General features: G+C 52.3%; 1 long non-coding RNA gene across 1 annotated transcript; it reads left to right on the top strand.

Moving 5' to 3' along the window:
• The first annotated feature begins 383 nt into the window (after nucleotides 1–383).
• LOC120383678 lies at nucleotides 384–7,271 on the top strand. The gene is made up of 3 exons (XR_005588495.1): nucleotides 384–704; nucleotides 1,330–1,730; nucleotides 7,061–7,271. It is a non-coding gene; the product is annotated as an uncharacterized LOC120383678 (long non-coding RNA).
• The last annotated feature ends 5,685 nt before the right edge of the window (nucleotides 7,272–12,956 follow it).

The raw sequence follows: 12,956 nt of genomic DNA, 5'->3' as shown, positions 1-12,956 counted from the left end.
ATGTGATTTATGCCATCACTGCCCCTCTGCCGTGTACATTGGCCAAACCAGACAGTCTCTAATGAAAAAGAATAACTGGACACTGTTAGTATTAATAAGAGCAATGGAAAGGTTCAGCCTACCAATCTGTGCTTCTCCAAACTACTAGTAATTTGGGGGATAAAATTACTTCATGATCAACACCTTAAAACAGCCCTTTCATTGCATCCAAAAACACCACAGAACTCCTTCCAATGGATTATTTAATTTGATCCTCAGGAGATGGGTCTATCACAGGAGTGGGTGGGTGAGGTTCTGTGGCCTGCAATGGGCAGGAGGTCAGACTAGATGATCATGATGGTCCCTACTGGCCTTAAAGTCTGAGCTTTGCTTAACAACTTTCTGTTACTTCCTTTGCAGGAACGTTCCTGGGGCCTATGGACAGACTCTCACTGAGCACTGACTGATCAGATAAGTATTGTCCAGTCGCTCACCTCTGCTCAAACTCTGTTCCCAGTCTTGGTTCTCTGTAGGTACCATGGATTCTTTAGAGGATCTTTCTGCTCTCTCCCCTCAGGTTCAGCTCAGAGACCAGCTCATCATTTGTCCCAGTAAATGACAGTTATCTTATTTTACTACTGGGGAGGATTAGGCTGCCCATCATCTGCTGGGACATCTGATAGCTTAGGAAGGGGTCAGGAATCACAGAAACAGACGGGAATCAGGTGAGTGGCTTCCCTTCTGAATGACCCCAGGGATTCAGGCCTGGTTGCTCTGGTGAAGGTTACAAACCAGTTCGCTCTGTAGCTCCCCTGTTCTCCTGAGTTTGTTGATTTCCCAGAGCTGGGAGGGAGCAAGGCCTAGATCTTTGACGGTATTTAGCCGTTTAACCCAAAATCTGGAGGGGTGTTTCAGTTTGATCCCAGCAGTGAGCCTGCCTAGTAGATGGAGAGGGCCCCCCCAGCTGGAAGGAGGTTCTCTGGCTGTGGGCTCCTCTCTCCATGAGTAGCTGTGAGCAAGATGTGAAGATACAGCTGGTCATAGGGTTCAGGTGTTCTCAGCCTAGGAGGGTTGTGAACAGCTGCATTGGTACCTCCCTACTTGAGAGCGGGGTCCCAGCTAGACAGCAGGTCTCAAGGGTTGGGGTCCCTGGTATGGAAAAAGGTTATAAACCTGTCATGGTGATAACCCTGCATCTGTCCAAGTAATGAGAGAGCAGGAGCGAGTCTACTTGTGAGTGGGATTGATCAGGGCTACATTATCAACTCAGACTAGGGCTCTGGCTCCTGGAGTCATGTGATTACCTCAGACTGTTGTTTTGGTTTTTTTGTTTTGTTTTTCATCTCAAAGGGGTGTTAACCCCAAAACCTGCTGTTGGGGAGGCCCCCCCCATCAAGACCACTCCAGTAAAGGACTCTGCATGTGGCAGGAGGGGACGAGTGCACCATCTCCTTGCCCTCTTCATTCCCCTGCATCATGGGAAGAAAGTGGTGCACAGACCCTGGAGTGGGAATTATGGACTTTTGTGAACCCTGCAACCAAGGGAGACGCTGGGAAGAGGACTGTGGCCCAGGAAGGGCGAAGGGCTTGTGTTGTTTTGTTTGGATTCTCACTCCTCCCAGAAGAGGGAGGACACTTGTTGCCATGGTGACTGTGGAGAGCTACACGGAATTTATTGCCCAGCTGCTGAGGGGAAACTGAGGCATGGCCAGAGTTCAACTGAGGAACAGGCTCCCCGGATGCCAGGCCAGGTAAGGGCCTCTTCCAGAACCCGTTCACTGAGAACTTGTGGCTGTGGGGATTATTTTGATGCAGAGTTTTATGGTGCTTTGCAAGGTGGTGGCATCAAACTGTGATTTTATATGTGGTTGTTCAGGTTATTGTACCCACCATCCCCGTGGGATCTGTGTGCTGGCGAAGTGATGTGACTAGAACTGCCTGTCTCATTTACTGTTCTGTATTGACACTCTTCATTGTGGTGTCTATGCACCTTCCATGTAAAATCAATAGTTAGACCCTTAGTGGTCTTCATGGAGTCTCCTGCACTCTTCCCTTTTGAGGTAAAACTCTGCGTGGGGCACGTTTTGACTTTTTTTGAACTGGTTGGTTGGCTTGTTTCAGAGCTTTTTGTTCTGTTATTGGGGGGGGGTGTCGGTGTTGGGTGTCGTCATTGTTACAGGCCTTCCCCTCTGTTTGTTGGGGAATCTGTGGCTGGGCACTAATGCACGTGGACCTTCCTCAGTCTCTGCTAGTGAATTGACACCTTTAGTTTCTTTGGCTTTAGTTGAAATGTAGCAGCCTGGTACAGGGAGACTCCGTGCTCCTTGTGCTGAGTTTGCTGCTGAACGTAAGAATGGCCAAACTGGGTCAGACCAACAGTCCACACAGCCCTGTATCCTGTCTTCAGACTGTGGCTGTTGCTAGATGCTTCAGAGGGAATGAACAGAACAGGGCAATTATTGAATGACCTGTCCAGTCCCAGCATCTGGCAATCAGAGGCTTAGGGACACCCAGCATGGGGCTGTGTCCCAGACCATCTTGGCTGATGGCCATTGATAGATACATTCATGGAGGATGGGTCCAACTCTTTTCTGAACCCAGTTATAGTCTTGGCCTTCACAATGAGTTCCACAGGTTGACTATGTGTTGTGTGAAGCAGTTCCATAGGTTTGTTTTTAACCTGCTGCCTGTAGCGTCATTGCGTGACCCCTGGTTCTTGTATTATGCAAAGGGGTAAATAATATGTTTTCTCTAACATTCAGGATTTTATAGACCTCTGTCATATTTCTCCCCCCCCCCGAGTTGTCTCTTCCCTTCCCCCCCCCAACTGAACAATCCTAGTCTTCTTAATCTCTCCTCATATGGAAGCTGTTCCACACCCCAGTCATTTTTGTCACCCTTCTCTGTACCATTTCCAATTCTAAAATATCACTTTTGAGATGGAGCTGCCAGAATTGCATGCAGTATGGAAGGTGTGGGGGAGCCCTGGATTTGTATAGTGACATTATGATAAGAAGACAGAAAATATCTCTCCCGTTCTTAAGTCTGTTAGCTGTTTTTCACAGCCGCTGCACAGTGTAGCTAGTTCTTTGAAAACATCTGCTTAGTGCAGGGGTCTCAAACTCAAATGACCACAAGGGCCACATGAGGACTAGTGCATTGAACCAAGGGCTGCATCACTAACACCCCCCACTTGCTGCCTCTGGCCCCATCCCCACTCCACCCCTTCCATTAGGCACCGTACCTGTTCCACGTCTTCCCACCCCAACGCTGCCCCCAGGGGGTGCAGAAAGAGTGCAGGGTGCAGCAGGGGCTCAGGGCAGGGCATTGATGGGTGGGATGCAAGAGGGTGAGGGGTGCGGCAGCTGGCTCAGGACAGGGAGTGCACGAGGGGTGTGGGATGTCACAGGGGGCTCACGACAGGTGGTCAGGGTGTGGGATGTGGCAGGGGGCTCAGGGCAGGGGTTGGGGTGCAGGATGCACTTACCTAGCGCAGTCTACCCTGGCCCCACGGCTGCTCCGTTCCAGGAAGCAGCTGGAACCCTGTCCCTGCAGGTGCAGCCGTGTATTTGAGACCCCTGGTTTAGTGACTCCAAGATCTTTCCTGAGCGGTAACAGCTCATTTACTCCCCCGTCATTAGTTCTGTGTAGCTGGGATTGTTTTCCAACCTGCCTCCTTTCCCCAGCGCGCACAGACAGCGGGCTGGGGGCGGGAAGGCGGGTTCTGCACCCTGCAGTGCGGGCCCTGGCTTGTCCCTGGGTCAGGTTCTCCCTGGTAGGGAGGAGACCGGGACGTCCTTCCTAGGCGCGGGGTCCCCGCTACTAGCGCCGATTGGCTCCGCTCTGACTTGGAGCCAATCAGAAATGGGACGAGAGCCTCTGGCCTCACTTTGGGGCGGGTCACTTCCTTGGGTGCCGCGCACGCAGGCGGTGGTGGTTCTGCGCAGGGCTCTGGGTCTGCTCGCTCGGGTCTCAGGTGAGGGCCGGGCAGCGCGTGTCTCCGAGCCGGGTCAGGGACACGCTGAGTCAGCTCCAGGGGCGCAGCTACCCCCAGGCACCCCCGCTCCCCCCCCCGCTCCCCCCGCTGAGCCTTGGGCTCCGTCCGCTGCCTATTCCCGGAACCCGCGTTGGGGGGGACGCGGCGCAGCCAGCCGGAGAGAGCGGGGCCGCAGGAGCTGGTTTCCCCGGGGTTGGGGGGGAGCAGGGCCCAGCTAGACGCTGAAGGGGGGGCAGTGGCTTTGCTCCCCCACATCATGGCGGCGGTGGGAGGGGCGGCGAGGCAGAGAAAAGCGGAATCCGGCGCCACGTGGGGCGGCGGAACTTCCGGAGCGATGGCGGCCGTTGGTGTGGGAGGGGAAACGCCCCGAGCTCCCCGCGGAGGAACACGGGCCCGGCCCAGTGACCCCTGCGGCGGCCGCGGGGAGCTCAGCCCGGGACTGGGGGGAGAAGCAGGTGAGCGTGGGGCAGGACATGCAGCTGTAGCCCTGGGTGTGTGTAACCGGGAGCCCAAACCCTCCCCCCACCCCGCCTGGTCCCAGAGCTGTCAGTGTGGGGAGGGGGGGGTGTCTGCCCCCCCCAACCCACGCAGAGTCCCCCCACACCTAGCCCCCAGAGCTGTCAGTGCATGGGGGTGGGCTGATGTCCCTCCAAGCCCTACACTGGGATAATCAATAGGTGAACCACAGGCCAATCCGGACCACCAGAAACTTTTGAATGGACTGTGAAATCTTTTTATTTACTTATTATCATTACAGTTGGTGTTTTGTGGGGTTTTTTTCGTTTTTTTTTGTATTATTTTCTCTAGCGTCTGGATCTTTATTACACCTTGACCAGGAACTGTGGACCTTGACAAAAAATGACAGACCACCCCTGTCCTAGTCAGAGCTCCCCCACCCCACTTCCCGAGTTGTCAGTGCAGGGGGGAAGGGAAACCCCCCAGCCCCATGCAGATCCCCCCACCCCTCTGAGCTGTCAGTGTTTGGGTGGGAGGGATGAAGGCAGATTGACTTAAATTAACCAGATTTTATATTTCCACTGTTAATCATGATTTAAAGCAGCAAGCAGGTACCTCCACTTAAACTGATGGTTTTCATCTAATTTGCCATTTTTACTTTTTAGTTACTTTTCCTAAAGGGAGGCTGATTCTCAAACTGATAACCACTAAAACCTGTAGATCTACATCTAAATAAAGCTTTTACAGTAAATTTGGTATTTTTTCTGAACCAGGAGGATACACTATATCTAGACACATTAATTGCTTAAATAATATAGCGACATGTACAAATATTCAGATTTTCAACTTTTTAATTTTTGTGAATTTTTTTGGCTTTGGTCAAGCTTTATTTGGATGGGACTCAGATTTCAATTAAACTTAAATTCAGCATTTTATTTTTTTTTAAATAAAAATACCTTAAATATGCTGGATACGTTAGGGGGAAAAGGGTTCTCAAAACATGTTTTGTGTTTAAAACTGATTACTTAAAGTCATGTATCCTGGCCATGAGCAGGGATCATAGCTGCTATGACGCTATAAATAAATAAATAAATAAAGGTAATAAATACCTGTAGTTAGTGAATTGAACTGATTGCTTTTAGTCACCATGGGTGGGATCAGCAAAAGTACTTAGATGCCTAAATCCCAGTTTTGGCTCCGCTGCAATCCACAAAACTTCTGATAGGCCCCTAAACTCACTTGGCACTTAAGTTTATGAGACTAAAAGTTCTCTAGGTGTCTGTTTTAGCCTTTGAGGATGTGCATTGTTGCCTCATGTGACTCATCTGGACATCCCATGTGGTGACCTAACCACTGGACTAGACGTTATAATGTGGTGGCATCTCTTTCTCTGGCTATTTGTAGTCAATAGCCTCCCTGTGGTCTGGATTTAGGTGCCTATCTCTGACAGAGGGGCAGAGATTAGGACACACCCCACTGGTCAGCATCTCCCATTGGTTGGCTTAAGTGGCTCCCCAGCTAACGTGTTGGCTCCCCAGTCATTTGATAGGAGCCTGTGGGCCTAAATCAGCTTTGTGGATCACAATGGTGTTTCTTGGATTTTCTAGCCACCTACAAGCTAGGAGCTGTGGTGTGATGCCTGAGTCCTGTGTGGCTCCCGCTCCATGATCGTTAGGCTGAGAACCACTGCTCTAAAGTATTATGTACCATTGTGGGCCGCATCCAATACTACCTGTATGGCCCCGAGGATGTCACATGGGCCGCAGCCGTGTGCTGATTGGCCTGCAGGTTGAGAACCACGGCTCTAAAGCTCCCCTTCTCACACCTAGTTTTCATCCATAGATTGGACGAGCAAAACAAGCTTTGCTGCTTCTTCAGCTCCCAGTCGGTTTCTTAACTTTTGAATAAACTGAAATGAAGAGAATGGTCTCTCTGTACCATCACAAGAGGCTACTGCTGTCCAAAGCTGCTTTAACAAACTGTCACCGGTGCGTAGCCAGTGACTGGCACCGCTTCAGTGGCCTGACTTTCTTCAAGACTTCACCAGCAAATATGTTCTGCTGGAATATTATTCCTTCTAATTTCAGTTATTTTAATGGATTATAAATTTAGGCCATAACATACTGTTATTTCAAGTTTAATTTTAAATTGGTTTCTTTTAAAACTGTATTTATTTAAATAAAAAAATCAAAATTTAAAGCACTGATTTTTTTTTAATCCAACCAAGGGGGTGGGGAAGACTGTGTCCCTTAGAGTCCTTCCAAGGTGCTGTGTCTGTGCCCCTCCCAAAGCTGCATCTCAAACTCGCCCCCCTCCAACTTCCCAGAGTTGCCAGTGCAGGGGGAGGCACTACGCACGGCTCTGCATTGTGTACCAGGGCACACCAGACATAAAAGGCGTGTGCACATCCCTGCCTGCACCCCACATCCAGTGTTTTCCCTCTCCTGCCCAGCTCTGAATTGAGGAGTGAGAGGAAATGGGGAATCTTCAATGAGGGGCCTGATGACACAGGAGCGGGTTGGTTACTGCACTATTCGTATTCTGGGCTTTCGTTCTGATGGATGGGGGGAATGGGACACCACAAACAAACCCACCGACCCTTATGCTGTCCTGACTGTGTCATTGCAGATTCTAGGTCAGCTGGGAGAGGAGCCAAAGCCAGGGACACTGCACTGGCTGGAGCTGACTCTGCCATGGCTGTGTAGAGCCATTTCTTGCAACTGGCTCCAAGCTGATCAGAGTCCAGCACCCACCGCTGCCTCCCTGAGAAGAGAGATGGGGGAGGGAGCGGAAGCAGATCCCCTTGGACAGCCTCTTAACAACACCATAGACTTGGAGAGTGGAGGAGAACCAGGTAACTGGAGCTTCCCTGCCTAGGAACAGGCTGGACAGAGGAGATGCCTTTCAGGGGTGGGTGTAGCTGTCTTTCCTCCTCCCCATGGAGCAGAGCCTGTATTGCTCCAATGGACTTGGCTCGTGCAGCACATGCTCTCCTGTGTGGCAATTGCATGCATGGTTTTTAGGACTGCACATGTTCTATCCCCTTGAAAATGTTTGGCTCACGTCTCCCTGGGTCGCACGTTTCACTGCTCTTTCCTCCTGGTTGTTTGTCCTTCCAGTGTGTGAGCTGAGGTGTTTGCACTTGTAACACATGCAGAGCCCTGCCTTCGTGCATGGCCAGGAACAGGTGTAGCTACCAGTGGCCACAGCACATTCATTTGTGTTTTGCCAGTGAATGTATCATGCCCTCAGATGTGTCTCTGGGCACTAGGGAAGAGGATTTGCTAAGACTGAACTCTAGCAGGGGTTCCCTGGATTTACACTCCCTGGGACACAGGCGCTCTTCCAATGTTCCTGCCAACCTTTGGTTGTTAATTATGGCAACTCTGGATATTTCATGTTAACCATATAAATGCTCCAACCCTTTAACTTTCCTAAATTCTTTTTATCAATTTCCTGTGACAGTGAGTTCCGCAGTATAATTATACATTGGCTGGAAAAAATAGTTCCTTTCCCAACTCTTTAATCTAATTTAATATCCCTGTCACGTGGTCTGCACAGGTTTTCACTCTATGCCTGGGCCCTGTGTTGGCTTTCTTCGGTGCTTCACCTAGCTGCAGGGCCCAGGTCACCCGCTCCCAGCCAGCCACCATAGCCACCCATTCGACAGTCCCCAGGGATGCATCTGGGTCACCTGTGGGGCCCATCTTGCAGAGCCCCACCCCGGCATCCTGGTCCCATCCCCCAGTGCTAGACTCACCACCTTTTGGAAGATCCGTTGGGTCACTGATTGTTCCCTGATAACGTCCTGGAGTATCTGCTGTTGGTCTGCCTGCCATATCTTCAGGGCCTGTCGTTCTGACTGTTTGGGACTGTTGCATTTCTTGCACCGTGGTCACCAGCCACTTTAGGGTCTCCTCCATGCTGGCAGCCACTATTAACGATGGCTAGGAGGATCCTGGACAAGCCCCCAGTGTCACAGGGTCTACACAAGTTTCCACTCTCTCATGCCTGGGCCCTGTGTTGGCTGGTTAAAATAGAGTCCCCACATCACCTTCGGTGCTTCACCCTTGTGTCTTTATTTACAGTGCAACAGTGTTATCTCCCCTTCCCCCCGCAACAGCTATCCCCAGTCAGACCCTCCCAGGGTCTCCTGGCCCATGAGGCTCCTTTCTTTTGGTGAGGCAACAGAGATGTAACCCTCCCAGGCCAGCCTCCTGCCTGAGCTTTCCTCAGGGCCTTTAGAGCCCTCCTCAGCCCAGCTGTCGCTACTTAGCTCATAGCAGTGAGCCAGCCCTCATCTAGGCCTGCAGCTGGGCTCTCTGCTGACTACCTGGCCTCCCTACCAGACATTAGGGCTTTAGCCAGCATTTTAGCAGGGCATTCCAGGGATTTACCCCTGCCCTGCCACAATCCCCTTGTGACGTTACTGACATAACCTGTGACCATATAGATCATTGTTGCAACCACTGTTATATATTTGCAGCCAATATTGTACAAAGGGTGTCATGTCAGGTGTCTATAGAAAGCATGATCGTAACCAGAAAATCATAACCTATCTGTGTGTGTGAATTTTTGTAGTTGAAGTTATAAATATTGGCTACATACTTGTATATCAAGGTGTTTTGATTCTAAGACGCCTCAGTAAAACATTTGGTCAGCTAACTCTTGAGAAGGGGCTATTCTCAGTAAGTGCCCAATCAAGAAACACTTAAGAGACAGTGAACCTTGGGCGATGCCAATCCACATCTGAGCTTTCCTGAAAAGGTTCAAACTAGCACGTAAACCAGGGCTAGGCAACCTATGGCATGTGTGCCGAAGGCGGCACGTGAGCTGATTTTCAGTGGCACTCACACTGCCTGGGTCCTGGCCACTGGTCCAGGGGGCTCTGCATTTTAAATTAATTTTAAATGAAGCTTCTTAAACATTTAAAAAACCTTATATACTTTACATGCAACAATAGTTTAGTTATTTATTAATGAGTGGCACTGGTGGTGATACTGGGAGACTGGAGTGTCTAAGGGAATTGCCTGTGTGACTTGTGGTTAGCCAGTGGGGTGAGACCAAAGTCCTCTCTGTTTGGCTGGTTTGGTTTGCCTTGGTGTGCAAAGGAACCTCAGCCTTGGGCTGTAACTGCCCTGTTCTGAGCAATTTGTCCTGAATTGACACTCTCAGTTGGGTCCCACCAAAGGGCATCATTGTTACACCCCTTGCTCTTGTGTTACAAGACAGGGAGAGCAAAGGGAAAGTGATAACTACCCCTTTAAGGGACAGGCAGGAGGCTACATCTGCTTCAGATGTAATCAAGGCAGGCGTGTCCCATTAAGCATACTGCTGCTAATCAAGGGAAATTAAGGTGGGGTGCACCCACAGTACCACACCAGGCCACAAGAGGGCGTGCAGGGACTGTTCACAGCTTTATCACCAGAAGCTCCCAGTCTGCCTTCTGCCCCATCTGTTATTGCCTAGACTGTTTATCCTGTCCCCTCTCAGTCACCTCCTCTCCATGGCGACCAATCCCAGGCTTTTCAAACTCTTGTCATGGATTTTCCAGGCCCCGGGTCATCCTCCATCCCCCTCTGAATCCCTCTGAATTCTGCAGGGTCCTTTCTGGGGATTAATTGAACTGGTGGTTTGGGGGGTGATGTTCTCCTTTGCAGTCTGAACGGGAGTTCGAGTTAATATTTGCGTCCAGAGCCAGGACAGAACCATTTAAGAGGTCAAAATAAATATCTGGTGTGTGTCAGATCAGAGCCTGATGGCAAATAATTCTAATTTGAGTCAGGATAGCTCAGTGGTTTGAGCATTGGCCTGCTAAACCCAGGGTTGTGAGTTCAATCCTTGAGGGGGCCATTTAGGGAACTGGAATTTAAAAAAAAAATTAGCAAGGGGTTGGACTAGATGATATCTACTGATATCCCTTCCAACCTTGATATTCTATGATTAACAGGTTTTGATCTTCCAGGTCATCCAGCTAATTCCAGCTCCAGGAAACCTGCAGTATGGGAACATCCAGCTGCCCTCAGAGCCATAATCGTGGTTACAATGGTCGTCATCATCGCTCTAGTATCAGCTTTGATAGGTAAGTTCCCAACCCCCGATGATTCAGTCTCTGGGTGTGGAGCTTTCTTCCTTCGTGGCTCACAGCTCCACCTCATCTCTCCCCTGGCCTCTGCTTTAGCAGTCAGGTCAGAGAGGAGTCTCTCTAGGCTCTTTCATGGCCCCCCACCCCCCTCCATTGTCGTACCTGAGAGTATCACAGACACTAACGGATTTCTCCGCACACCCTTGTGAGGCAGGGATGTGTCCTTGTCCTTGTTTTGTGGCGCGGGAGCCAAGACACCGGGGCTGGTTCCACAAAGGGCACTGAAGGGTCGAAGTTCCCGTTTCAGGCACCCTGTGATCTGCCAACCGGGCAGTGCCTGAGTTCACCTGGGGATGACACTTTTGCTGTAGAAGTTCCCTCAGCGCTTCATGTTCTGCTTCTGGGCGTGTGCTGCTGCTTGGCCCTTGGCACCCAGAGGCCTGTCGTACCCGTGGGGCGGGATATGGCAGGTGTGCTTAGGCTGCCGGCCTCTGTGAAATACTGTATTGTTCCGAGTATAGGCCGCTCCTGATTATAAGCCGCACCCTTAAAGTTTGGTGCTATTTTTAAAAAAATTAATTTTTAACTTTTTTTAAAGGGCTCTGGGCTCCCCGCCGCGGCGGGCAGCCCAGAGCGCTCTGATTCCCCGCCGCGGCTGGGATTTAAAGCGCTCTGGGCTCCCCGCCGCGGCGGGCAGCCCAGAGCGCTCTGATTCCCCGCCGCGGCTGGGATTTAAAGCGCTCTGGGCTCCCGCGCGGGCAGCCCAGAGCGCTCTGATTCCTGCCGCGGCTGGGATTTAAAGGGCTCTGGGCTCCCGCGCGGCGGCAGCCCAGAGCGCTCTGAGTCCCGTCGGCTGGGATTTAAAGGGCTCTGGGCTCCCGCGCGGGCAGCCCAGAGCGCTCTGAGTCCCGGCCGCGGCTGGGAAGCGCTCTGGGCTCCCGCGCGGGCAGCCCAGAGCGCTCTGATTCCCGCCGCGGCTGGGATTGAAAGGGCTCTGGGCTCCCCACCGCGGCGGGCAGCCCAGAGCGCTCTGATTCCCCGCCGCGGCTGGGATTTAAAGGGCTCTGGGCTCCCCGCCGCGGCGGGCAGCCCAGAGCCTTCTGAGTCCCCGGCGTGGCTGGGATTTAAAAGGCTCTGGGCTCCCCACCACGGCGGGCAGCCCAGAGCGCTCTGAGTCCCGTCCGCGGCTGGGATTTACAGCGCTCTGGGCTCCCCGCCGCCGTGGGCAGCCCAGAGCGCTCTGATTCCCCGCCGCGGCTGGGATTTACAGCGCTCTGGGCTCCCCGCCGCCGCGGGCAGCCCAGAGCGCTCTGATTCCCGGCCGCGGCTGGGATTTGAAGTATTTTTATTGTTTTTTTTTTCAAGTTCCTGATTATAGGCCGCACCCCTAATTTAAAGACTTAAATTAGGGGGGAAAAGTGCGGCCTATACTCGGGACAATATGGTAGGTGGGGGACAAGGAGACCCTCCCCACCCTTAACCCTGCCCCAATGGTAGGGCCCTTCCCTGGGATGTGAGACCCCAGTTCCAGTACCCTCTGTCTGAGGGGAGACAGGATCTGACCAGGGGTTGCCCACCCCACGGGAGTGCCCAGCCACTGAGCTGTGGGACAGTCTGATTGGGGTGGGGGTGTCTCAATATTTCCTGCTGCTGATGTTCCACTTTGATTTAATTGAATAATTAAATATTAATTGGGCCAGAGAGTTAGAATCCCTCTGATCTAGTGCTTAGGGCACCTACCTGAGCCGTGGGACCCCCTGTTCTCCAATCCCTGCTCACCAGGAGAGGGGACTGAAGCAGGGTCTCACGTCGGGGTGAGAGCCCTGCCAGTGGGTTAAAGGTGATCAGGGAGGTCGTCTTCTCTCCCCACCCTCCCCCCAGCCAGTTTCACTGGATTTAGGAGACTGCTGCTGCACTCGCTCTCCCAAGAAGTGACTTAGGTACCTGACTCCAGGGCGGGGGGGGGTCCCTGCTGCAGGTTGTTAGCAGGGCTGGACCCCTCCCTGCAGCCAGGGCTGAGGGGCTGAGCTCTGAGGGGGGCGGGGCGCAGGGCACAGGCCTTGTCACTGTCTCCTATTGGCTGGCTTGGGCAGCCCCTGTCTAGCGAGCTGGCTGTTGTGGAACCCGTTCTTAGCCCCCCCCCCCCATTCACTGTGTGGGGCACCCGGGCACCCAGCTCAGGCTCTGTGGGTCCCGTTGTTCCAGGGGTTTCCTAGGCGAGTAAAAGTTCGGTGTTGTGATGCTGAACCTCAAACGCCTCCATCCCTTTGTGGATCCGGCCTCAGGGACTTGCCCTGGGTCAGGCAGGGAGTCTGGCAGAGCTTGGAACTGAATCCAGATCTCCTCAGCCTTGTAGTTCGTCCAGGGCAGCGAACACAAGACAGTCGCTCTTTTCCTGATTCCAGCCCCCTCTGTTGCCCCCTTTTACACTCGGGGACT

This window comes from Mauremys reevesii, linkage group 15, assembly GCF_016161935.1.
Source record: "Mauremys reevesii isolate NIE-2019 linkage group 15, ASM1616193v1, whole genome shotgun sequence".
In the NCBI taxonomy this organism is placed as follows: domain Eukaryota; kingdom Metazoa; phylum Chordata; order Testudines; family Geoemydidae; genus Mauremys; species Mauremys reevesii.
This window is presented reverse-complemented; position numbering and strand designations above follow the sequence as displayed.